At 44.5% G+C, this 25,300-nt stretch overlaps 1 protein-coding gene and 1 long non-coding RNA gene across 2 annotated transcripts in view; both read right to left on the bottom strand.

Moving 5' to 3' along the window:
• The window catches only part of LOC149995279 (uncharacterized), a 165,027-nt gene that overhangs the window by 58,929 nt on the left and 80,798 nt on the right, over window positions 1-25,300 (bottom strand). The gene's annotated exons all lie outside the window — the stretch shown is intronic.
• On the bottom strand, window positions 204-12,197 carry LOC149995284 (uncharacterized). Its single transcript, XR_016507712.1, has 3 exons — window positions 11,902-12,197; window positions 10,909-11,035; window positions 204-580 (listed from the first exon to the last, which is right to left on the bottom strand). It is a non-coding gene; the product is annotated as an uncharacterized LOC149995284 (long non-coding RNA).

The following is a 25,300-nucleotide window of genomic DNA, read 5'->3' as shown; positions in this document are numbered from 1 at the left end:
AAATAATTTCCACAATCACAACACACAAAATAATGTCGTCCAGTAGAAATTCCCTTGTTCTGAACATTTGTGTGGTTGCAGCCAACGGCTTTTTTACATTTATTCAGGGTGAAATAATTTTTTCTTTGAATAGTCACTCCAGGAGTCAAGATTCTGTTTGGCCTCTCTCTGGTGTGAATTGCCTCTTGTTGATGTTTTGACTCTGCAAAAATGTCCAGTCCAACCTCCCTATGGGTAAAAAGCCTCTGGGACACATTATAATGGCAACACTTGGCAAGAGACATGCTGTCCACCCCTCCCATGAAAGGCTTCTCTGTCTCGTGAAGCTCTCGGTGCTGGTGACACTTTGTACTGAAATGAAATTGTTTTCCACATGCCCCACACCTCAACAGTCTCTGAATGTGCTGTGTTTCCTGCTCATTTATGAAGTGAGAAATGTCTCTCCAAACAGCCCCACAAGTCTCACAGGGGTGGCTCTTCGGGGGAGACAAAGCCACCTTGCAATTCTTTTCCTCTGACACTCCTACAGAAACATCCTGTTCAATCGGTGCTTCCACTTCTTCTGCTCCACAGCGGCAACCTGAATGAAAGGAAAAGCCGTTGAAATATATGTTACCTTAAAAAAGAAATATGCTCGCCATGGCTGGTGTGGCTTAGAGGACTGAGCGCCAGTTGCATACCAAGAAGCACTGGTTCGATTACCAGTTGGGCCACATGCCTGGGGTGCTGGCCAGGTCCTCAGCTGGGTGTACATGAGAGGCAACCACACATTGATGTTCTCCTCCATCTCTTTCTATCTCCCACGCCCTTTCTCTAAAAATAAATAAAATCTTAAGAAAAAAATAACTGACATAAGAAGGAATATCCTCAGACTCCGGCCAAGATGAGGGCCTAGACTGACACGTTCTGTCTCCCTCCACAACTAAGAAGGAAGACATCTAACGCAAAATCAGAAATAACCAGGTCCAGAAAATAAAGCTGCATGGAAGTCCATTGTATGAAGTTATAAACAAGTGGTGCTCATCTGGACGGGTAGGAGGGGCGAAGCTGGGGGTAGAGAGGTCAAGCTGTGCTGGTGGCGGCAGCTGTGGCAACGGCGGTTAAGCACTGACACCTGTATTTAAGGAGAGGTGACAAGTGCCTAGGGAGGATCCCTGGTTGCAGACCAGACCCATTAGCTCGCAATTCCAACGCAGGGGAAGGCAGACCCCCATTGCCTAGGACTGTGAGGGCCAGAGAGCATGGGGATGGAGGAGGAAGCTCCTGGTCTCTCAGCAGAGAGTGAGTGGCAGGAATCCATCTTGGACCCCCACCCCCACAGTGTGGTGAGAAGGGTCACCCAGTAGTGACAAGTGTACGGGCTCTGCCCCCTACAGCATATGAGGTGTGACAGCTCTGTCCAGGAAGCAAAGGTAAACATAAAACTGTGAGGATGGCAAGATCATGATAGAGATCCCGGTCATGCAGCTGACCAGACGGTAAATATCTAATCTAACGAAGCAGCAGACAGGAAATCTTTCTGACGCTCAGTTCAGAGCTTTGGTTATATGAATGCTAACAGACCTGACAACAGATCTTAAACAAGACAGGGAAGGAATGAAGGCTAGTCCTGCTGAAATGAACAAAAACACATACGAAACTAGTGGTGAGGAAAAGAAAACCAGGGATCAAATCAACAAATCGGAACATAGGGAAGGAACAGTCAACCAGTGCAGAAAGAAGAAATGAAAAATGAGGAAAATGAGGAGAACCTCAGAAACCTATGGGACAGCCATGAGTGGGCCAACATCCAAATCATAAGGTTGTCAGAAGGTGAAGAACTAGAAATTGAAATATTACATGAAAAAAAGGATGAAGCAGAACTTCCCTAACTTGGGGAAGGAAGTTGACTTACAGGTCCAGTAAGCACACAAAGTTCCAAAAAAAAACTGGACCCAGGGAGAACAACACTAAGACACATTATAATCAAAATGTCTAAAATTAAGGATGAAGAGAGAACCTTAAAAACAGCAAGAGAGTACAGAATTACATACAAAGGGGTCCAAATAAGACTATCAGCTGATTTCTCAAAAGAAACTCTGCAGGCAAGAAGGGACTGGCAAGATATATTCAGAGTAATGAAAAGCAAAAACCTACAACCACGATTACTCTATCCAGCAAAGCTGTCATTCAGAATAGAAGGGCAGAGAAAATGCTTCCAAGACAAAATAAAACTGAAGTTCATCAGATCTAAACCACTGTTACCTGAAATGTTAAAGGGACTTGTTTAGGAGAAAGAGGATCAAAACTATGAAAATTAAAATGAAAACTGTATCACAACAACCAACAGAAGCTAGGGAACTGAAACAAAGGCAAACTCAGTAGGCAACGAGAGTGGGAAAAGAATTATAGGTATGGGGAACATTTGGGGGGAAGGTCAGTGGGGACGCGAAAGAGGGAGAAGAGAGAGAAATGGTACATGAATTAAGAAGCATAGTAGGAGAGAGTAGAGTAGACAGGAAGATGTGGAGAACTATATGCACAACCAGTGGGCAAGGGCAAAGCAGGGAGACAACTGGAGGAAGGGGGTGTTAGTGGGTGGAGGGGAACAAAGAGAAAAGAAATTGGGACAACTGTAACAGCATAATCATAAAGCACATTAAAAAAAAAATGGAAAGAAGAAATATCCTTATCACAAATGCCATCTTTCACAGCGAGGCATGATTCCTGAAATCATTTCCGAGATAACTGAGTTACACACTGTAGAAATGGCTGTTATACTTTAATGGCCACGATAGCAACTCAGTGGTGCCGGCCTAACCAAGGAATAGACAGAAGCATGGGATGAAACATAGAGAAGATAGTCAGGGACTACCTGTTGTTCTTCCCCAAATGGCTTGTGTAGGACCTTTCTAACTGGTGATATGAAGCTGTGTAGTATAATTTCTATGAGCTCAGACTCATCAACATCAACTGTACCACAGCCTATGATATTCAAGGTCACTGTAATGGTAAGCATGCACCTCAAGAGTCTGTAAGCATACACCAATGTTAGAGGGCAGAAAAAAAACTAATCTAAGAGAAATGGTTGAGACACAAAATTTAGAAAGGTAACTGACAAACTGTCAACAACAAACAAGGATGAAAGGAATGGGCTGAGGAACAGATAATGGTGACAAAATACTGATGAACAAAATGAGTTCCTAGTTATGACCTTAACAAAGCTCAAGCATCACAAAATGTCTCGAATAGCCCTTCACCAAGGCAAGACTAGATCTGAGTCCCATCTCACATGGATGGAATTGTGTTTCTCCAGGGAATCACAAATTATGCCTCCCTTCAATCCCGGTGGAGTCATTACATTGAACACAGGTCATATAACTTCAAAGAGAAAAACTGAAGACATGGATGGCCAGCAGTATGATAGGACAACAAAAAAAGACACCACAAAAAAAGATATATGTGAGTGACTTCAGCAACATGGCCGAGTAAGAAGTATGACAATTTTCCCTTCTTCCAATACAAAGAGACAGCTACCAACAAATTAAATCATCCACAGGGAAGGGGAATAAAAATCCAGCAAAGACAAACAGAAAATCAGACCTGACATGGTATATTAGTGATGAGAGGGTCGTCTCCATACACCAAGGTTGTGGGTTCAATCGCTGGTCAAGGCACGTAAGAAGAAGTGACCAATGAATGCATAAGTAAGTGTAACAGAAAATTTTATTTTCTCTCTCTTTCCCCCACCCTTTACCTTGTCTCTCCAAAAGCAATTAATAATCAAGAACAACAAACAAGCAGCAAAAGAGCAAAAAACAAAGAACAGCATAGAAAGCATGACTAGAAATGTGGACTACTGAACCCATTTGAAGACGGTTAGGATCAAACCAAGGGTCTGAATTACCTCTTTCAACCACTGTGATCGTGCTAGTTGACTTTATTCAACGGTTCTGTGATAGACACTCAAAATTTTTGCTTTAAAGAACCACAAAAGCCCCTGCAACATCTGTGAAGCTCCCATAGTTTAATCATCAGAGGACCCTATGGAGTTTCTTGGCATGAAACCCAAAACAAATCTCTTTGTCGACAACCTAGTCCCAGAAGAACACAAAAAAGTCAGGTTATCTCCAGCAGTATTTGCCACCAAAGACTGTGAAACACCCTAGTATCAATAAGAAGAAATTCTGCCAAAGCAGACTGGACTTGCACATATTTTGTTATTCTGACCTCAACTCACGTAGCATCAACAAGAGTAGGCCGCTGGGACTTGTCTCAAGACTGAAACACAACAGCAACTGAGCTAACTCAAAATCCACACGTAGATGATCTACTTCTCTAGCCAGAATTAGTCCTTAAAATTGAAAGGAGTTTCTGCTTCCTCAAATGCTTAGATATCCATACATATCGTCGTCGGCAGCCGTCCGTCTCGAGAGACGATGGTGTAGCTTCTTAAGAGTCTATCTGCACCGCCGAGAATGGCTGTGCAGTCCGACTCGGGAGTGACACGGTATCTGTCTCCTCCCGTGTTGAATCGACATCTTGCGATGACGCTGGAGTGTCCTCTCCAGTGAAGCTGAAGCTACAGATATCCATACATGGTTAGAAGAAATGCTACAAACAAGGCCAGTAACAAGAGAACATAAGAATTTCCAATAATCGATACCAAACAAATGCATTTCTATGGAAATCTGATAACGAATCCAAAATCTTTATTTTCAAAAACATCTGTGACATGGGCGGAACTGGAGAGTATTATGCTTAGTTAAATAAGGCAGGTAGCAAAAGACAAATACCATATTATCTCACCTAATACAGAAAACTAATGAACAATACAAACAAATGAGCAATACAGAACCATAGGCTTGTAAACAAGGAACAGACTGATAGTGACCAGAAGGGAGGGGGGAGGGGGAAAAAGAGGTAAATAAGGGGAGGGGTGTAGTTAAGAAATAGGATGAATGACCCATGGTCATGAACAATAGGGTGGGGACTGAATGTGGGAGAAGGCATGGGCGGGGTAGGGGGGAGCAATGGAGGAAAAAGTGGGACAAATAATGAACCGAAAGAGAATTAAAAAAAAAAAAAAATTAGGGGCAACTCTCGCTAGTATGGCTCGGTGCATTGAGCACTAGCCAGTGAACTGAGAGGTTGCTGGTTTGATTCGAAGTCAGGGCAAGTGCATGAATGTGGGTCAGGTGCCCAGTTGGGGGCATGTGAAAGGCAAGTATTCGATGTTTCTCTGGTTCATTGATGTTTCTCTCCCTCCATTTCTCTCCCTATGGAAAATAATAATCTACGGGCAAAGTAAACAGAAACACAATCTACCAGAGCTTATGTATAAAATGCAATTCTAACAGGAAATTTCATCATGACATCACATGACATGATCCCACATAGGAAAAACTGTCAAATTCCCACTATAAACTTCTGAAATTAATCAACAAATTCAAAGCCCTGGTCAGGTTTAGATGCACCAAGATTGTTGGACAATTCCTTGTCAGGGAACATGCCTTGGGCACCCAATGATGCACAGATGGATGGAACCACAGAATAATGTTTCACTTTTTCTCTCTCTCTCAGGATCCGTTCCTCTCTCTGAAGTCAATAAATAAAAAAATTTTTTAAATACATAAATAGGATTTCCAGCCAGGATAAAGGTATAGGTAGACACGCTTCTCCACCATTCACAACGATAAGAAGAACTACAACTACCTTAAAACTAAAAACAACCAGCACCAGCAGAATATTGAATTGCATGGAAGTCCAACAAACAAAGATATAAAGAAGTAATACTCATCCTGACAGGTAGGAGGGGAGGAGAGGACACGGTATGATGGCAGCAGTGGCAGCAAGGCACTGGCTGTGGCAGGCCAGTGGAAAGAGAGGTAACATATTAAAAAAGTCTGGACAGACACCTGGGAGCTATCTGAGCCCCAGACAAGACTGTGCAACTCACTGCTCTAGTGCCGGGGACAATAAAGCCTCACAGTGAAAACAAGTGGGGATCGGGGCAGAGGAGGAAACTGCTTGTCTCTCATCAGAGTCCATTTGTTTAGAGGCCCTCACAGTCCTAGAACATACACAAACCCACCCACTCTGGGAACAACCACCAGGGCAACAGCTAGAAGGGCACCAGTCCCATACAGGAAGCGGGAGCAAGAGCATTATTCCCTCTCAGACTCCTGACCCACATATAGAGCCACAACATGGTGAAACGAGTCACCCTCCATTGACAAATACAAAAGGCTCCGCCACTTACAATGTAACAGGTGTGACAGCTCTACCTAAGACACAGAGGCAAACACAGGAACCTGTAAAGTTGAGAAGACAGAGAAGTATGGCCAAAAAAAGAAAGGATATCAAGGTTCCAGTGGGAGAATAAAGCAATGAGATAGAAAACTTAACAGATGCAGACGTCAAAACACTGGTGATAATGATGCTCACAGACTTGACAGACATAATTAACTACGACAAACACATAAGAGAAGAAATGAAGGCTATGCTAAGTGAAACAAAGGAATATCCACATGAAACAAATGGTGAAGGGAAGGAAGCCAGGTTCAAAACAATTTTGAACATAAGGAAGAAATAAACAATCAACCAGTACAGAATGAAGAAATAAGAGTTGAAAAAACGAGTATAGGCTTAGGAACCTCTGGGACAACTTAAAACGTGTCACCATCTGAATCACAGGAGTGGCAGAAAAAGAGAAAGAGCAAGACATTGAAAACTTATGTGAAAAAACAATGAAGGAAAACTTTTCTAATCTGGTGAAGGAAATAGACATACAAATCAAGAAAGCACAGAGTCCCAAAGAAGCTAGACCCAAAGAGGAACACACCAAGACACATCATAATTAATATGCCAAAGGTAAAGATAAAGAGATAATCTTAAAAGCAGCGAGAAAAGCAGAGAGTTACCTACAACTGGGTAACTTATAAGACTATCAGCCCTGGCTGGTATGGATCAGTGGATTGGGCGCCACCCTGCAACTCAAAGGGTTGTGGGTTCAATAATCAATCAGGGCACATGCCTGAGTTGCAGGCCAGGTCCTGAGTTGGGGGAGCATAAGAGACAACCACACGTTGAAGTATCTCTCCTTCTCTTTCTGCCTTCTTTCTCCTCTCTTTAAAAATAAATAAGTAAAACCTTAAAAAGAAATAGACAATCAGCTGATTTCTCCAAAGAAACTTTGCAGGCAAGAATGGACTGGCGACAAGTATTGAAACTGAAGAAAGGCAAGGACCTACAACCAAAATTACTCTATCCAGCAAAGCTATCATTTAGAATGAAAAGGCAGATAAAGTGTTTCCCTGACAGGGTAAAGCTAAAGGAGTTCATCATCATCATCAAGCCATTATTATATGAAATATTAAAGGGACTTAAGAAAAAGAAGCTCAAAACTATGAACAGTAAAATAACAGCAAACTCACAACTATTAAAAGAATTTTAAAAACATTGGAAAAAAAAAAGAAAAAACCTAAGCAAACAACCAGAATAGAAAGAGATTCATAGGTATGGAGATCATTGGGAGGGTTATCAGCTGGGAGGGAGAAGGGGAGAAATGGAGAAATAATGCAGGGATTAAGAAACATAATTGATATGTACAAAATAGACAAGGAATGTTAAGGATAATATACGAAAGGGAGAAGCCAAAGACATACAGGCATGACACTGGGCTTAATTAACAAGGGTGGAAAACTGGATGGATATGTGGTACTGGGTGGAGGGGAGCAAACAAAAAAAAATTGGGTCAACTGTAACAGCATAATCATAAAGTATACTTAAAAAATAAAAAATAAATTAAAGATATACATAAATGGAGAAAAGTGACTGGATACAAATCAACATACAAATCTGAGTTCCATTTCTATACACTAATATTAAATTCTCTGATAAAGTAATGAAGAGTCATGGCCAAGTGACTGGGTTCGTTTGACTCAAGATCAGAGGGCACAAGTAGGTTACTTGCTGGGTTCCAGGTTGGGGCACATGAGGTAGGTACTGATCAGTGTTTCTCTCTCACACGCATGATTCTCTCCCTCTACCCCCCTTTCTCTTTCTCTATCTCTAAATCAATACAGATATCCTCAGTTCAGGATTAAAAAGGAAATAAAGAAATGAAGAAAGTAGTCAATATTACAATGGCATCAAAAATAAAATAAAATAAAATACACATGGATAAATGTACCCAAAAAAGGTGAAATGCCTGAACACTGAACAGGACAAGACAGTGCTTAAAGAAAATGATGAAAAGGTAAATACCTGAAAGACAGCTAGTGTTCATGGACTTCAAATTTAATAACGATAAAGTGTCTATATTACCCAAATCAATCTATAGATTAAATGCAATTTTGATATTACCCATCGTAGTTTACGCAGAAATCAAAAAAGAATCATGAAATGTACAGAGCCTCAAAAGACTTCAAACAGCAAAAGCAATCCTGAGCAAGAACAAATTTTGTTGGCATCACACTTCCTAACTTGAATCTATTACAAAGCCAAAGCAAACTAACAGTGTGTTATTAAAATGAATGCAGAAACAAACAACACTGAAATAAACACAAACACCAACATTAAACTAATCTTTGACAAAAACTACTATACATATCGTCGGCAGCCGTCCGTCTCGAGAGACGATGGTGTAGCTTCTTAAGAGTCTATCTGCACCGCCGAGAATGGCTGTGCAGTCCGACTCGGGAGTGACACGGTATCTGTCTCCTCCCGTGTTGAATCGACATCTTGCGATGACGCTGGAGTGTCCTCTCCAGTGAAGCTGAAGCTACAGAGCCTGGGCAGGGTGATATGGAGGGTCTGCTGTTGCCCATGCAGCAGACCCCCCCTCTCTTCGCAGCTGAAGGGTCCAAGGGAAAGACGGAGTCAATACAGCTTGGCTTCAGGTGCGCCGCAGGAGTTGCCGGTGTTGACTACAACGTCAAACCGCCTTAGGGACTCCGGCTCCGGATTTTCTGTCGGGGTTTACTCCCTTAGCCTTTCCCCTGAAGAGGTATGCCGCAAGGCAGCGGAGGTTTTTTGGAGTCAGAGTTTTCCTTCTCTGATGTGCCCTGACTGGAAGATCGAACCAGCGACACTTAGCTCGCAGGCCGACGCTCAATCCACTGAGCCAAACCAGCCAGGGCTACTATACAAGACATAAGAAAAAAGTGGTTTTGTTAATTAGTGGTGCTGGGAAAAATACACAATCACATGTAAATCACAAAAGTGGAAACCATTGATAAAAATTAGCTCACAATGTATGAAAAATTAAATGGCAGTCCTAAAACTTAAAACACTTTCTAGACTACCTAGAGAAGATGCTGTAGAATTTGGTTTTCTTTTTCATCTGTGTAATCATTTTTAAAACAATTTTATTTTTTTTCTTTTCAAGAAGGAGGAAGAGAGGGAGAGAATCATCAATGTGCAAGACACACATCAATATGTTGCCTCTTCTGTAGCCCAACTGGGGACCCAGCCAACACGCAAGCATGTTCCCTGACTGGGAATCCAACCGACCACCTTTCAGTTTGCAGGAAGACACTCAACCCACTTACTACTCAGGGCTGAAGATCTGATTTGAAATAATCTTCTGAATGTGACAACAACCACAATGCAAAAGAGAACATATAAACAGTTCAAGCTACAACAAATGAAAAGGCTTCTCCACAGAAGAGCAATGGATAACCTGAAAGAAAAGGCAGCCCCGCACAGTGTGGCTCAGTTGGTGGGGAGTCATCCTGTAAACCTACATGCGGCCTGTTGGATTTCTGATCAGGACACGTGACTGGGTTGGTGTTTCAGACACCACCCCCTGGTGGGGGCGAGAGAGATAAACGAAGGATCAATGTTTCTCTTTCACAGCCAACGGTTCTCTCCCTCTATTTTCCCTTTCTTCCTATTTAAAAATAGAAATCCAAAATATTTATTGAGAGAAAAAGAAGAAAAGGAAAACTCAGGATGGGAGAAAATACTTGCAGAACATATAAATACGTGGTTTGGAGATGTTGTAGGTTCTGTTCAGAAAATGTCATGTAAATTGTTTGATTTACCAGTGAATATAAACTTATGTCAATACTATAGTGTAGACTGTTAACAAAGTAACACCTGAGTCTAAAAAAACTCTACATGAATTACTTGCCCTGGCTGCTGTGGTTCAGTGGATTGAGCGTCGTCGGCTTGTGAGCCAAGTGTGGCTGGTTCGATCCCCAGTCAGGGCACATGACTAGGTTGCAGGTCCCCAGTTGGGGGGCGTGAGTGAGAGACAACCACACAGTGATGTTTCTCTCCCTCTCTTTCTCCTTTCCCCTCTCTCTAAAAATAAATAAATAAATAAATAAATTATTAAAAAAAAGCACTCTACATGAATTATTTAAAATCACTTTATTATACTAACACTGGTAACCAGCATCTGAGCATGCTACAAAACTGTCAACACTAGACTTGTTAAATGCAGGGTTGCCAAAAACGTTGAAAGAGCACAATTAGAACAGCAAAATCAAACACCTGGGAGGCAATTTTAGGCCAATATTAAAAGCCATGTACTAGTAGGTGAAAAGGCATCTAGAAAATACACAAGACATTCAAAACTCATTAGTCAAAAAAATGTAGAAACAATTTTCCAAATAAATATGCACAAATGACCACAAGAATAGAGAAACAGGCATTTTCTCACTAACCAAGGTGGTATTCACTAGCCTCCCTGCAACATTACCAACCACGAATCCTTCCCTGAGTTCAGTACAACAGGTACTGCTACTGAAGGGAGAGAAAAGTGCAGTGCAAACAAACCACACCTACCAAGGAAAGCAACTGCTCAGAAACCTGGAAAATCCAGCAGTGCCTACCGCCCACATGTGAGGAGAGCACCCCATAGAGAACAGGGGCATGGGAAATGCAAAGCCGAGTCCATGTAAAAAGAGAGGGTCTTACCCAGCGAGGATATTAGCTCAAAGTTCTCCAACATCACATCCAGGTACAGGCGTCTCTGATTGTCATCCAGGAGGCACCATTCCTTCCTGGAGAAGTACAGGGCAATATCCCCAAAGGTCACACCAACCTGTCAAAAGTGAAACAAATGACCTAAGCTGTTACCTGAGAACCGCACTACTTCCTACAAATCATCCCCACCTCAATTTTTTTCAAAGCTCCCCAGTTCACTGGGGACACCAGGCCCTAACACCAGAGCTGGCCGCTCTGTCATCACAGCCCCATTAATTACTGTTATCACCTTCATGAACAGCTGCTCCTTTGGGGCACTGGAGGGAAGTAGAGAGCAGAGAAATGCCCTATAAGCATTAGGACATGGCTGTAGGGTCCGATTCTTCCCCACAAGCAATGCCACTGTGTCTCCCAGATCATGCCTCCAAGACACCGCCAAACACGACCTTATGCTTTACACTTAAGTCCCCAAAACCGGTACCGGGCACAGTCATCTCTCACTTCCTCTGCTAGTGCTCGCCGTTGTGGAATGTCTGCCTCCTTCACGTCTTCAGACCCCAGGTCCTCTCCCTCAGCTCTGTCACCTTCCTGCTCCGTAGCACACGTACATCTCTGGACTCACCCAAAACTAGGCGTATGGCATCCAGAGAGGGCTTAGGACGTCCCAGCAGGATCCGTACTAACCCCTTATCTGATGGACCCCACAGCCCGCAAAGCCCCGGAGGAGGCTGTAAATTCCTCCCCTCCTCCCTGCTGGCGTTCGCGTCAACCGTCACCACCCAGAGCCGCATGGGGACCTCAGACACAAAGGCCCTTGTTCACCCTGCACTGTGCTTGCTGTGCCCTCAGAAACCGCGACTCTCCTCTTCCGATGACCCTCCTCACGATGTCTGACGCGAAGCCTGACAGGACGAGCACGCACAGGGATGTCGGGGTCGCGCGGTGACGCTGTGAAGGAGGGAATGCGGAAGGCCGCGCACTCACCTCAGCGAAGCGTCTGGGCGAGGCCGCCCACGGACGCTTTCGGGGAGGCGGGAGAGTAACGGACGGAGAGGAGGACACCAGGGACATAGCGGCCTTTCTCCGGTTCCCCCGGCCCGGGTCGCCCAGCTCCTTACTCCCCTGTGTGCTCTGTGGACCACGACTCTGGCGCCTTCCTCGCCTCCTCATTTCCACGCGCACCCAGCGACTGAGGGGTTCTGAGGACGAATTCCAATCGGTTCTGGATGAAGAACGAAATGCCCGTCGTTGCGCCGGAAGTCCCGCCCCGCGTGGTGCGCGCCAACCAACGCGCCTTTCCCGACCCCTCAGTGACAAGGCTGGGCGTATTCACCGCACGGCATTCTGGGTTATACGGGTTATAGAGACCAAAGTGGTGATTGGGCCTTTTCCACATCTCTTCAGATGAAAAGACTAAGATCCGCCGCTAGAGTCCATAGGAAATGACACGTCCGCACAAGACACGTCTTAAAAATGGGCAAAGGAAGTTTTATCTTTTCCTGGCCAAGCGACTTCAGTTCATATTGATAAAAACACATTATCTTCGAACCCCAACAGTGAGTCATACTAAGAGCTATTACTGCGTTACAAAGTCGGGAAAAATTTCTTGTACGATTGACATACACCATCATATATGTATGTAAAAATATAATACAAGACTGTAGGGCACGTCTTTGAAACGAAAAAAGAACTATAAACATTAAATAGAGGTCTACTGTTTGGATATCATTTGAACGTCACTTAAAAATACGTTTTTTAATGTTGGACAATTGAATTCTCACAATTATTGGTGTTTTATGAATGTGAACATGGTATTTTAATTATCATAAAGAAAATATGCCTGTCACAAACATATGGAAGGCCTCAAGTGAGATGTTTCAGGTATTTCCAAAGTGATAAGATTTTGAACATAGTTAGAAATTATATTTAGAGTAAATGAAGTCCATATTCATAATGAAATTGTTGTATAGCTCAGAAACTTAAAAATCACATGAAAGATAACAAGTACTATTGGTATGTATATGCAATGAATATTAAAAATCAATAATAATCTGTAAGAACTGTCGCTATTTAAAAACTCATGGGTATAGCCCTGGTAGATGTAGCTGAGTGGATTGAGCCCCAGCCCAGGAACCTAAGGATTCCCAATTGCATGCCCAGTGAGGACACATGTGTGTGTTGCAAGATAGGTCACCTGTTAGGACGTGCCAGAGGCAACTGATCCATGTTTCTCTAGCACATCGTGTTTCCCATGCATCTCTCCCTCCCTTCTCTTCTCTACAAATAAATAAAATCTTTTTTTTAACTTAGAGTATAAGGACATTGAAATATAATCTAAAATTTAAAATACATTAAATTAAGTAATGTAAAAGAGGAGTTGAAGAAAATCTTCTTACCACATATTATAGAAATCCCTTATAATTAACATAATCTACAGCACACTGAAACTGGCACAATTATCATAGGAGTGGTCCTACACACTGTTGACCAACCTCTGGCAAGGGAAGACTGTACAGTGTTTTCTTGTCCATGAAACACCGTCTTCACTAAATCAAATCTCTTTCCCCCCTCCCTTAATCATGTGATCTTAAAATCCTCAGGATCCACATGCTTGGCATTCCATAGTGCTGCTCAGTTTGTGTTTCAATATCATCTTAACAATTTACTACAGAAATTATTTTTGTTAGTTCTTGGCTACTCCAGTAAAGTCAGTGAGGAAGCCATGTTGTGATCACATTTCTTTATTCACTGCTGTATATCACAGACCTACATAAGCCTCTGATAAAGGGATATAATTAGTAATGAATTGTTAAAACAATTAAACATAATGCCATTCCTATTTTTCCATAATTCTACATTTTTCTCCTCACATGTTACAATACTTTATTGGCGTAGCTTTTCCCACCTCAAATTCTAATGAATAAAAAGGACTCACACTTTGTAGAAACAAAAATTTTAGGATAGCCAGTTTTCCAGCATATAGTTCACGTAAATTCTCTCACCTCTTAGAACTCACTGCCCATTAATTACCACCCACTGAGACTAACCTGTTCTCAGGCTCCAGAGCCTTTGGTCTTCAAGCTATTTCAAAAATGCTCACTTTGTAACTCCACTAATCATCATTCATACCTTCTGCAGTTTACTCCTTAATTTTATGCCAGAAATAACCGGCTGTCCCATGCAGACACTGTCACTGTATTTCTATGTGTAATAATCATCATTTCCCTGCAAGGGGGTTAAATCCTGAAATTGAAAACTTTTGTCAGTTTCTGATGATTACCTTTTCAACTTACACAGATGCTTGCATCGCAGCCATCCTGGCATTGAATGTAAATTTTGTACGTAGTCATTATTCCCAGGTCCATGTCATACTCTTTAAGATTTTCAGAACAGAACACTGTTAGAGCAGCCTTGCTGTGAGAAATCACGCGGAGACAATGGGTTTATTGAGCGAAAAAGGGGAAGGGGGTGGAGGGGCCACTCCAGGTCCTCCTCATGGGCCTGAAGGACTTATCCCACGCCTCCCAGGACTTCTGCACACGAGCTTTTTAAACTTGCCAACTTCACTTTTCAGCAGGGGTGAGTTTGCCATATTAGCATATTCGGTAGAGCAGTTGCATCTTGGTCCTTGTTTTCACCAGGTTAATTAACATACCATGTTGTTGTCCTGACCAGGTTTGCATCCTGGCTACCTCTCTATTCTGACAACCATGTCTAAAAAAATTCAATAAGAAATGTCATATGCCAATACAGGTGAAATGATTTTTCCCTTGTGAAGAGATGAGATCTTTGAATTCTAAATCTCTTTCTCAGAGCCAGTTGCCAACTTTAAACACCTTCATGGATGTGCCAACATTGTACACATCTGGGTAGCAAATGTAACCTTGCTGTGGAACCACACACCCAGATATACCTTCTATTGTTAGGAAAAGTAAGCAAATTCCCCATATTCGTTAAGAACTGTTTTGGAGGAAAACAGTATTTTCTCAGGTTGCACCATATACTGAAAAATATCTACATGGAATATATTCTGAGGAACTCAATGGTATGGTGGAACCACATCCACTTGCTTTGGGGCAGCCTAATATTATTACAGAATGGGGTGTCCAAGAACCCCCAGGGCTTGTGGCTAGGGGATGGGGAAAAGGAAGCAGCTTTTAAGATGCCTTTGCATGCCTGGGGCTAGTGGCTACTGTCTTCCTTATGCAAATGGTTTGATGCTTCCAAGGCCTCAAGAAGGTGGGAGGGGTCTTGGACCAGGGGATGGTATGGGAAAATGCACACAGAGCCTGAGTGAGGTTCTGTGAATGGCCAGAACTGGGTACCACGCCCACTGCATCACAGGACAGTCAGGGATTTAAAAATAAGCAGCAGACATTTTAACTGGGACTCACCATGCAGCTTTGAGAACACCTTGGGGCTTGGAGAAGGGGGAATACCTTTGTGGTTTTGGAAAGGAAAGGCTGGGAATCCACGCAGTTCTGGATTAAAAGCTGGTGGACACCACAACACATACAAGACCTCCCCCAATCAGAATTGAATGACTGGCAGCTACCGGTAAAGCTGAACTGTGTCTAGGAAGTAGGGAAATGGTATCTCTAACTTTTCTAAAACTAGCCTGGTTTGGTAGGGGGAGGCAGAAATATGTGTTTGTGGGTGTTTTAAGGAACATAAGACTTAACGGCAGAAATCCGCAAATAATCTAAGTCTATATAACTGTTAAATAAACAATTCTTTTTCTTTTCACTAAACTCTGGTATTGAGAGTTATAATTCTGGCGGCAGGCAATCGGGCCCCTAACTAAACAGCCCGTGGGTTCTGTTTCAATTGGAGAGCCCAGGAGTTCTGTTACAATATCACCAGCCATGTTTCCTCTACACCTGTCTGGAATAGTCTTCCTCTTGTTATGGAGCATTTGCGAGCAAAGAGGACACGAGGCAATTTAGAAACAAATTGATGGCGTTTATTTACCTGGCCAGGGACGGTTCTTCCCACCTTCAGAGGCGGAAGATGGAAGAGCCGCGCTGCCTTACAGACTAAAAGGTTTTTAAAGGTTTCTAAAGGCAAAAAAAAATAAATAAATAAATAAATAAATAAAACTAGACTCATGTCCTTGGAGCTGCCCAATAAAAGTAGTAGGTGGGAGAAACTACACATAGACACTTTCTAATTTACAGGGGGCTTTAGCTGATAAACATTTAGTGCATTTAGTGCACTTAGTGCGCCTGGGATAGAGATAACAGCCAGGGTGAGCTAACACAGGGACTTCAGCTAGTAAATTCTTGATGCATCTGGGATAGAGATAACAGCCAGGGTGAACTAACAAGGGGGCTTCAGCTAATAAATTCTTGGTGCATCTGGGATAAGTGAGCAAAATAACTTGCCACTGGAGTAAGAAAGCAAAAATGGCACAATAGCAAAAAAAGTAAAAAATGACCTATCACATTCCCCACTGGTTTTTGTAACTAATTCAAATCCTTGAATCCTGAGTATTTAGTCTATTGTACTGGCTATGGAGAACTAGTAGCTTCACTGCTTGAATTCTTCGTTTGATATACTTTACTAGGCAGTTAATAATGCAAGGTCCCACTGTTAACGTTAAAAGGAGAATGGCAAGTGGCCCAGTTAAGGCTGTTAAAAGAGTTGTTGCCCAAGGGGACATAGAGAAAAATCGTTCATACCAATTTTCATTTCTGTTCCTGGCCTCTTCCCTATCCTGCAGCCTCTTACGAAGTTGGCTAAGGCTGTCTTTTATAACTCCAGAGTGGTTAGTATAAAAACAGCAAGTTTCTCCAAGGGCTAAGCATAATCCTCCCTGTTTAAGAAAAAGCAGGTTTAGACCTTTTCTATTCTGCAACACTACTTCTGCTAGAGAACTGAGTGAATCTTCTAATTTACTGACACTTTTTTCTAACGTCCCTAAATCCTGATCTATTTGAGCACTTAAATCCTTAAAGTTCTTGTCTCCAACTAGTAAGGCCGAGGTTCCTATGGCAGCAGATCCTGCTATCCCAAGGCCAATGAGCGCCGGGACCAGTACTGGAGCTCTCTTATATCGGTATAAACCCTCTAACCTCAGGTGCTCTCGACCTTGACTGCCAGAATAATAGTATACTTGGGGAAGGATGTGAGCTAAAATACATAATTCAGGAAAACTGGGGTCTAGTGCAGAGGAAGAAATGCAGGGAGTTAATCCACTTGTACATGCAAACCAGGTACCTGAAGGAGCAACTAAGACAAATTCCGCTGCACCTCTGGGGGGTAGGGTAGTCATATGGGCACAGGAGCTACTATACGGGGAAGTGGTGAGGGTAAAACTGGAGGAGAGAACACAAGCTCCTTGGCCTTCAAAGGACCCTAAAGTTAATTTAGGAGCATGCCCCCATCGGCAGTCTTGGGGTCTTTTGGCTAACTGGGATAGAGTTAAGTTCTGTATATTCTCATTTTGATTACCAAAACTGCAGTTGGCACCTATGCCAATGTAATACGGAGGCCCTGGGTTAAGGCACAGCCAGCAGTCTTTAGTCATGTTAGGCTGCATCTTGTTTAGATATTGAAAGACAGTGCTCAGGGTCCTGTATATCGGCTGGGTCTCCGGCTTCGGGGTAGTAAGTGAGACTGGTCTGAGGGTGACCGCCCTAGTGCTTCGGGGGCCTGGTTTCCTAGAAGGGGACGGTGAAGCTCTGGGTGGGGGTGGTGCCTTGGGCTTCTCGGGTAACCCGAAACCTGCAAGGGGACTGATTGGGAGGCTAGGCTGGGGAATACGATGCTTCTGGATGGTAAGGAGAATTCCAGGATCCCGACCAACTGCGACAAGTCTCAGTCCCCAGGTTTTTCCACTTTCCCACTGTTTGTCCCAGTGTTCGAGAGGCCACATTGAGATAGGATTACAGGTGCGCAAGGTTTCACACATCACCGTACTCTTAGGCCGGCTCTGGGAGAGGGATGTATCAGAGCTGGCTTGCTGGCTTATAGTAACACAAGACCACTGGGGACAGTAAAACTCTGTGGGTTTGTTACACGGTGGGGATTCTGAGAGGGGGCACATATAAAATTGAACAGATCGTAACTGTTTTTCTCCCTGTAGGGTACCGCACCCAGGCCCGGTTAGAACCCTATTAAAGGCCCCAGTACCCAGCTGGGCGCCTAATGGCCCTGGAGGGCGTCTTGGGGTCCACTCTTGTCCCCAACCTCTGGGGTAAAACTGATTACCAAGAAGGGCACAGAGGTCAAAAGTAAACACTGGGGCTCCAGGAGTGCTAACCTGGCTGACGATTTTTCTGTCTCCAGTTCGGGAGAGATGCCAGGTGTAATTAATTAGGCGGTGGGGGTTTTCTGCAACTATAGTTAAGAGGGGGAAGGGGGAGAGGAAGAGGAAGAGTGCCGCCGCAGCCGCACCCGCAAGGGGTGTTCTGTTCGCTCGACTGTCCATTTCTCAAGGTCCTTGTCTGATAGTTCTGCCGGCTTGACCTGGGAGCGGTGGATCCATTACCTTTTCCCGGCGACTTTAACTGCAGTGGGGGTACTGAAGATCACCTGGTGTGGTCCAGTCCACCTCGGTCCGAGCTTGTCCGGATTCCACTTCTTTAGCCACACAAGGTCTCCCGGTTCTGCCAGTGGTCGTCCGGAGTTGTTGTTAACTGGGGCGGGCCGGCAATCTCGGATATAGGCGTGCAGTTCCCGGGTGCTTGCTGAAAAAGCCTGCAGGGCCTTAAGAAGTTCTTGGTTAGTTATAACAGCTGTAAAATCGGCCCTGAGCTTGGGGAGCAAGGGCGGTGGCCATCCGAACATAATTTCAAAAGGAGTATACTTCTGAAAATAAGGAGTACAGCGGGCTCTTAACAGGACAAAGGGAAGGAGGCTTAGCCAATCATCGCCAGTTTCTAGCTTTAATTTAGTCAAAGTCTCTTTTAGGGTTCTATTCATTCTTTCTACCTGACCTGAACTCTGGGGTCTATATATGCAGTGGAGTTTCCACTTGATGCCTAAAGCTTTGCTTAATTGTTGGGTTATTTGGCTAATGAAAGCCGGGCCATTGTCGGACCCCATAGCTACGGGGAGGCCAAATCGAGGGATGATATCTTGTAATAACTTTTTAGCTACTACTAGGGCCGTTTCTGACTGAGTGGGGAAAGCCTCAACCCAGTCCGAGAATGTATCTACAAGCACTAGAAGGTATTTGAAACCACCTCGAGCTGCGGGCATTTCTGTGAAGTCAACTTCCCATAGTTCTCCCGGCGTGAGTCCACCCTTACGGTGATGAGGTGCTAATGGGTCCTTGGAAACTGGAGCTGAATTAACAGCAGCACACTGGGGGCACCGGCGACTAACACTCTTTGCCTTTTGGTATAGTCCCGGGATATAATAGACTGTCTGCAGAAGTTCTGCTAATCTTGTTCCCCCTAAGTGTGTGCTTTGATGTACTTGCCTGATAAGCTCCCTCCCTAAAGCCTCTGGAACTAAGAGGCGGCCGTCCTTGAAGCACTTCCATCCTTCCTGGGTCTCCGGGACTCTTAGTCTGATAGCCAGCGCCTGATCTTTCTCTGAGTATACAGGAGGCCCTTGGAGAACTGGAGGCGGGACAAGCGGCAACAGAGTGAGCGGTTCCACTGGTTGCAAGGCAACCTTCCGGGCCTCCTGATCGGCAAAGGCATTTCCCTGGGCCTCTGGCGTACAGATAACCTGGTGCCCTTTACAGTGGATTACAGCAACCTGCCTTGGGAGCCAAATAGCAGCAAGGAGGTTCAGGATTTCCTGAGCATTTTTTATATGCTTTCCTTCTGATGTTAAGAGTCCCCTTTCCTGATAGATGCTACCATGAACATGTACAGTAGCGAAAGCATACCGGCTATCTGTATAGATGTTTACCCGCTTCCCCTTTGACCAGCGCAGCGCTTGTGTCAAGGCTATCAGTTCCGCCTTCTGGGCGGATGCCCCAGGTCCTAAAGCCTGCGCCCAGATGACAGTGTCCATGGTTACAACAGCTGCCCCAGCATACCGGATCCCTTCCTTGACAAAGCTGCTGCCATCGGTGTACAGGACAGCATCAGGATCTATCAGGGGAATATCTGTTAGGTCTTCCCGGTAATTGGTGAGGGCGGTGAGCACATCGAGACAGTCATGAAGCAGCTGGCTGGGATCATCATCATCCGGGAGAAGAGTAGCTGGATTGAGGGCTGCAGACTGGAGAAACTTGACACGGTCTGGATCTAGAAGTAAAACTTGATACTGTACAATACGTGCATTGGAGAGCCATCTATCAGGGGGACTTTTTAGCAGAGTTTCTACTGCATGGGCAGTGATAACTTGTAGTTCTTGCCCGAAAGTTAACTTTGTGGCTTCCTTCACTAGTTGTGCAGTAGCTGCTATAGCTCACAAGCAGTTCGGCCATCCCGCAGCAATGGGGTCTAATCGCTTTGATAGATATGCTACAGGCCTCCTCCAGGGACCTAGTTGTTGTGTGAGCACCCCCTTGGCGATTCCTTTATTTTCTGCTGCATAAAGTTGAAAGGGCCTGTCAAGTTTGGGTAGGGCTAAGGCTGGAGCAGTTGCTAAAGCCTTCTTAAGCACCTGGAATGCGTGACGGTGCAGCCACCAAGGTCTGTGATTCTGGCCTCAGTCCAGGGGTACGACTTAACCTTGCCTGTAGCCCCTTGTATAAGAGTCTTTTTCTGGCTGATTGGCCCACGGGCTTCCTGAAGAACTGAGAAAGTCGCACCTGTGTCCACTAAGAAGTTGATAGGTTGGCCCCCCACTTTGAGACAGACCCTGGGCTCTTTGGGGGCATAAAGTAGAGAGCCCCAGCCCCATCAGTCCCGAGCTTCCTGTACCAAGACTGACTGACGGGGCATATGAGCCTTGCGCTTGGGGCACTCATTTTTCCAATGTCCTTCCTGTTTGCAGTAAGCACATTGATTTTTGCCAAGCGGGGTCCTTTCCTGTCTCATATGCCTTGGTCCTTTAAACGGTTGTTTGTCCCTCCGTGGGGGTTCTCCTGCCATAGTTAGGAGAACACGAGCCATTTTCTTATTCAAGTCCCTAGGATCCTCTCGGTTGTTAAAGACACGCTGGGCAATCTCTACCAACTCGGTCAGGGGCTTTCCCTCAAAGCCCTCTAATTTCTGCAACTTCTTTCTAATATTAGGGGCCGACTGGGATGCAAAAGCTATATTTAGAGCCCTCTGGTTCTCATGTGCTTCAGGATCAATGGGAGTATAAAGACGGTAAGTCTCCTGCAGCCGCTCGAGAAACGCGGCCGGCGACTCATCAGGGCCCTGACTTACCTCAGTGACCTTTGACAGATTAGTCGGTCGGCGAGCCGCAGCACGGAGGGCGCGGAGGAGAATCTGGCGATATCGCTCTAATGCCTCCCTACCTCGTTCGCTGTTTGAATCCCAAGTTGGGCGCGTTAAGGGGAAGACGTGCTCAAGTCTCACTGGGTCCTCAGACGGTTGCCCGTCTGGCCCGAGGACGAGCTTCCGCCCTTCCCCTCTTACGCGCTCTCGCTCCTCCGAAGTGAAGAAGGTATGGAGCAACTGCTGACAATCATCCCAGGTTGGCTGGTGAGTAAAGAAAATAGACTCTAAAAGGGAGTTAAGTCCAGTGGGATTCTGTGAAAAAGATGGGTTCTGATTCTTCCAGTTGTATAAGTCGCTGGTAGAGAAAGGGACATACACCATAAGGGCCGACCTGAGGGCTCAGCGGGGGCCGAGGCCTCTCGCAGCGGGAGAAGGGGAGCTGGCTCTATTGTAGAGTCAGGGGGAGTGCAATCCCGGCCTGAACGGGTGTGGGAAGGACTAAAAGGAGGATTGCGGCCTGCCGCATTCCTCTCATCAGTAGGCTCCGAAACTGGTCGGATGTAAGGAGGGGGTCTCACAGGAAGGGGACTTTCCTGTGAGGCCGGGAGGACCGGAGGGGGACCCTTAAAAGGGCTATCCTTCGGTTTAGATGTAAGCAAAATAGTTGCATTTTTCTTCTGACATTTTTGTAGCCATTTGGGCTTTTCTTCTAAAATTTCAATCCAAATTTGAATATAAGGAATTTGGTCGGGGTGGCCAGGCTTCCCGGCGCAGACTCGGCGGACCCCGTAGGCCATTTGAAGATCAAAAGACCCCTCAGATGGCCAGGAGGCCTCTGAGAATGTAGGCCATTCCAATTCACAGAGAGTCTGTAGTCGTCCAGGGGACACCTTCTCCCCAAAGAGGCTGTAAGCCCTTCGTTTAAAATCAGAAAAATTCTCGAGAAAACATTCCAAAGGAGAACAAGACAAACACGAAGAGGACTGACCCATTTCAGCGAAAAACAGACCAAGACCGAGACAGACAGCAAACAGAACATCAAACAGAACAGTAACCAGAAAACCTGAGGTTCGAACCCACCGTCGTGCGGTTCGACCTAGTCCGGGGAGTAAGACTGCGTCCAGTCCTCCACCGGACCCCCTGGGTGCACCAATTCCAGACCTGTCCAAATACACCTTTCCCTCGGTGTATTTGGCAATACCTGAACGCCAAACAGCCAATCAAGGATACAGCAGTGGTACGGCTTGGACTGCAGAGTCGGGGCCGAGAAAAATTTCTCGGAGATCTCCCCCTTACTCTCGTCCGGTAGCCATCCAGCCTCGACCTCCTTTCCCAACAAAGGTTGGGGATCTCGCTGGGGCCTCCAAATGTTATGGAGCATTTGCGAGCAAAGAGGACACGAGGCAATTTAGAAACAAATTGATGGCGTTTATTTACCTGGCCAGGGACGGTTCTTCCCACCTTCAGAGGCGGAAGATGGAAGAGCCGCGCTGCCTTACAGACTAAAAGGTTTTTAAAGGTTTCTAAAGGCAAAAAAAAATAAATAAATAAATAAATAAATAAAACTAGACTCATGTCCTTGGAGCTGCCCAATAAAAGTAGTAGGTGGGAGAAACTACACATAGACACTTTCTAATTTACAGGGGGCTTTAGCTGATAAACATTTAGTGCATTTAGTGCACTTAGTGCGCCTGGGATAGAGATAACAGCCAGGGTGAGCTAACACAGGGACTTCAGCTAGTAAATTCTTGATGCATCTGGGATAGAGATAACAGCCAGGGTGAACTAACAAGGGGGCTTCAGCTAATAAATTCTTGGTGCATCTGGGATAAGTGAGCAAAATAACTTGCCACTGGAGTAAGAAAGCAAAAATGGCACAATAGCAAAAAAAGTAAAAAATGACCTATCACACTCTGATCACTGTATGAACACACTGGACTTTCTTATGTTTATCCTAAGAGCTTTGCTATTCATGAAGTGAAGAGAATGAAGACTGTGTGTTTTATTCAGTATTTTAGTTAACCGTAATGTTTTTATAGCAATTGCTGGATGTGCATGTTTCACCAATTCAGGGCACAAATTACAAATGGAATTTGTAGGAAAATTTTACTAACATGTATTTGATAAAGGTGGGGGTTAAGTCTTCCTGCTGGCTTTAGTGAAAGAACATACTCATTAAAAGTATGCTAATAAAATACTATAAAATACAAATAACGAGATAATCATGCACATAGAAAATCACAAAGCTGCATAATAATGTGGATGTTAGAATTCAATGTATGGAAGCCCTGGCTGCTGTAGCTCAGTGGATTGAGTGTCAGCCTGGGAGCCAAGTGTCGCTGGTTCAATTCCCAGCTAGGGCACATTACTAGGTTGCATGTCAGGTCCCCAGTTGGGGGCGTGAGTGAGAGGCAACCAGACAGAGATGTTTCTCTCCCTCTCTTTCCCCTTCCCCCTCTCTCTAAAAATAAGCAAACAAATAAATAAATTATTAAAAAAAAAAAAAAAAGAATTCAATGTATGGAGCTTGAATGGTGCTATTTGCCTAATATCTGGTCTGTGCATAGAGGACCTTGGCTGTGACCATGGTTATTATTCTCTGTAAAATGACCTCCATTTAATTTTTCTTAGAGATTGTGTCCTGAAAAGTGTGCTTCTATCTCTACGCTAACTGGAATCTGGGGTAAAGGACTCTCAGTTGTGGCCCAAGGTGCTGAATTGTGTTCAGGACTATGTTTCAACCCAAACATTTGATGTGCAGAAACAGGAGACTAGATAGGAGGGTGTGGTTCCAGAACATGGTCCTGCCTGCCAGGAAAACATGATGAGTTTTATTGTCTCATACAGCCAGTAGGGATATAGAGTACAGAATCACCTGGGCAGTGGGTTCCTTGCACGAAAAAGAATTGAGCACATGATAATGTGAACGGGATCCTTTAGGTCAGCAGCATCACATCCGAATGTGAAGTCCCAGCATTCACATCCAGCAGGCCCATCCACTTCAGGATGAATGTCAGTGCCACACAGGAACAACACTTGCAAAGTCAAATAAGGTATCAAATTCACCCAAGTAAATGGGACCACAGACTGACACTCAAAATAGTGGTGAAGGTGTGAATACCCAGCCCAGATTACCAAGATCTGCAAAGGGTCAAACTCCAGCTGGGATCAACAGAAGGGCAAAGTGTAGCTCCTTCTAAAAGGGTGTCCTCCTGTGTGCTAACAGTGTGCTTAGTTATTTTGTGACAGGATAGTAAGAAGCTAGGAAAATTCCCGAGTGAGTGATATGGATAAACTGAGAAAAAAATTAAACAGGCCAAATAATTTGAACAACTTAGAGCCAGCTGGAGAATCCTAAGACCTTCCTTACCTCTGCTAACCAAGGACACTAAAGAGCCAATGTTTTATACCTCTCCTCCCTGACTGAGACTACTTCCTGGTCTGGGAAATGGAGAATGCAAATTAAGTGCGTGTCATTTGTGCCAGCTAAAGCCAAGGACAGATAAAGTCAAGGGAACAAATTCTAAAACGCCATTAATAGCCAGACAGACACAAGATGAAAGTAAAATAGTCTAGAAGACCTGTGAATATTCCCAAACCCTCCATACTCCCATTCTGATGCATTAGCACATTAAAAATGGTTCTGGAAAGCTAATGAACAGTCTTCTGAAACATTCCCCCAAATTCTCACTTGCTCTACAGCATGTCCATGACTTCTCAGGCACTTACAGACAGGGGAACAGTGGGCAGCAGCAGTTTGAACCAGATTACACCCTGATCCTCTCTCCAAGGTCCCCTTTCCTCTGAGCTCCCAGTGAGCTAACACCAGCCCTGTCTTGGGTCACTCCCTTCCTAGAACATTTGAAGGAAGCCAATGTGGACCACCACCTAGGCTCTCTCCTGTTACCTTCTCTACCCTAAATCCTTTGTTTCACTATCCTCAGCCTTAATAAACATACTGCAGGCTGGTTTCTTTCCTGTAACAATTTGACTGTGAGTCCCAATGGTATTTTATAATCTAAAATTCAGATCCAGGGTGCTCACCACTGTTCTCCTATTTCCGTCTGCACTGAGCTTTCAAGTTG

This window comes from Furipterus horrens, unplaced genomic scaffold (assembly GCF_987537825.1).
Source record: "Furipterus horrens unplaced genomic scaffold, mFurHor1.1.pri manual_scaffold_13, whole genome shotgun sequence".
NCBI classification, from domain to species: domain Eukaryota; kingdom Metazoa; phylum Chordata; class Mammalia; order Chiroptera; family Furipteridae; genus Furipterus; species Furipterus horrens.
The sequence above is the reverse complement of the archived record's forward strand: the minus strand, read 5'-3'. Positions and strand labels throughout refer to the sequence as shown.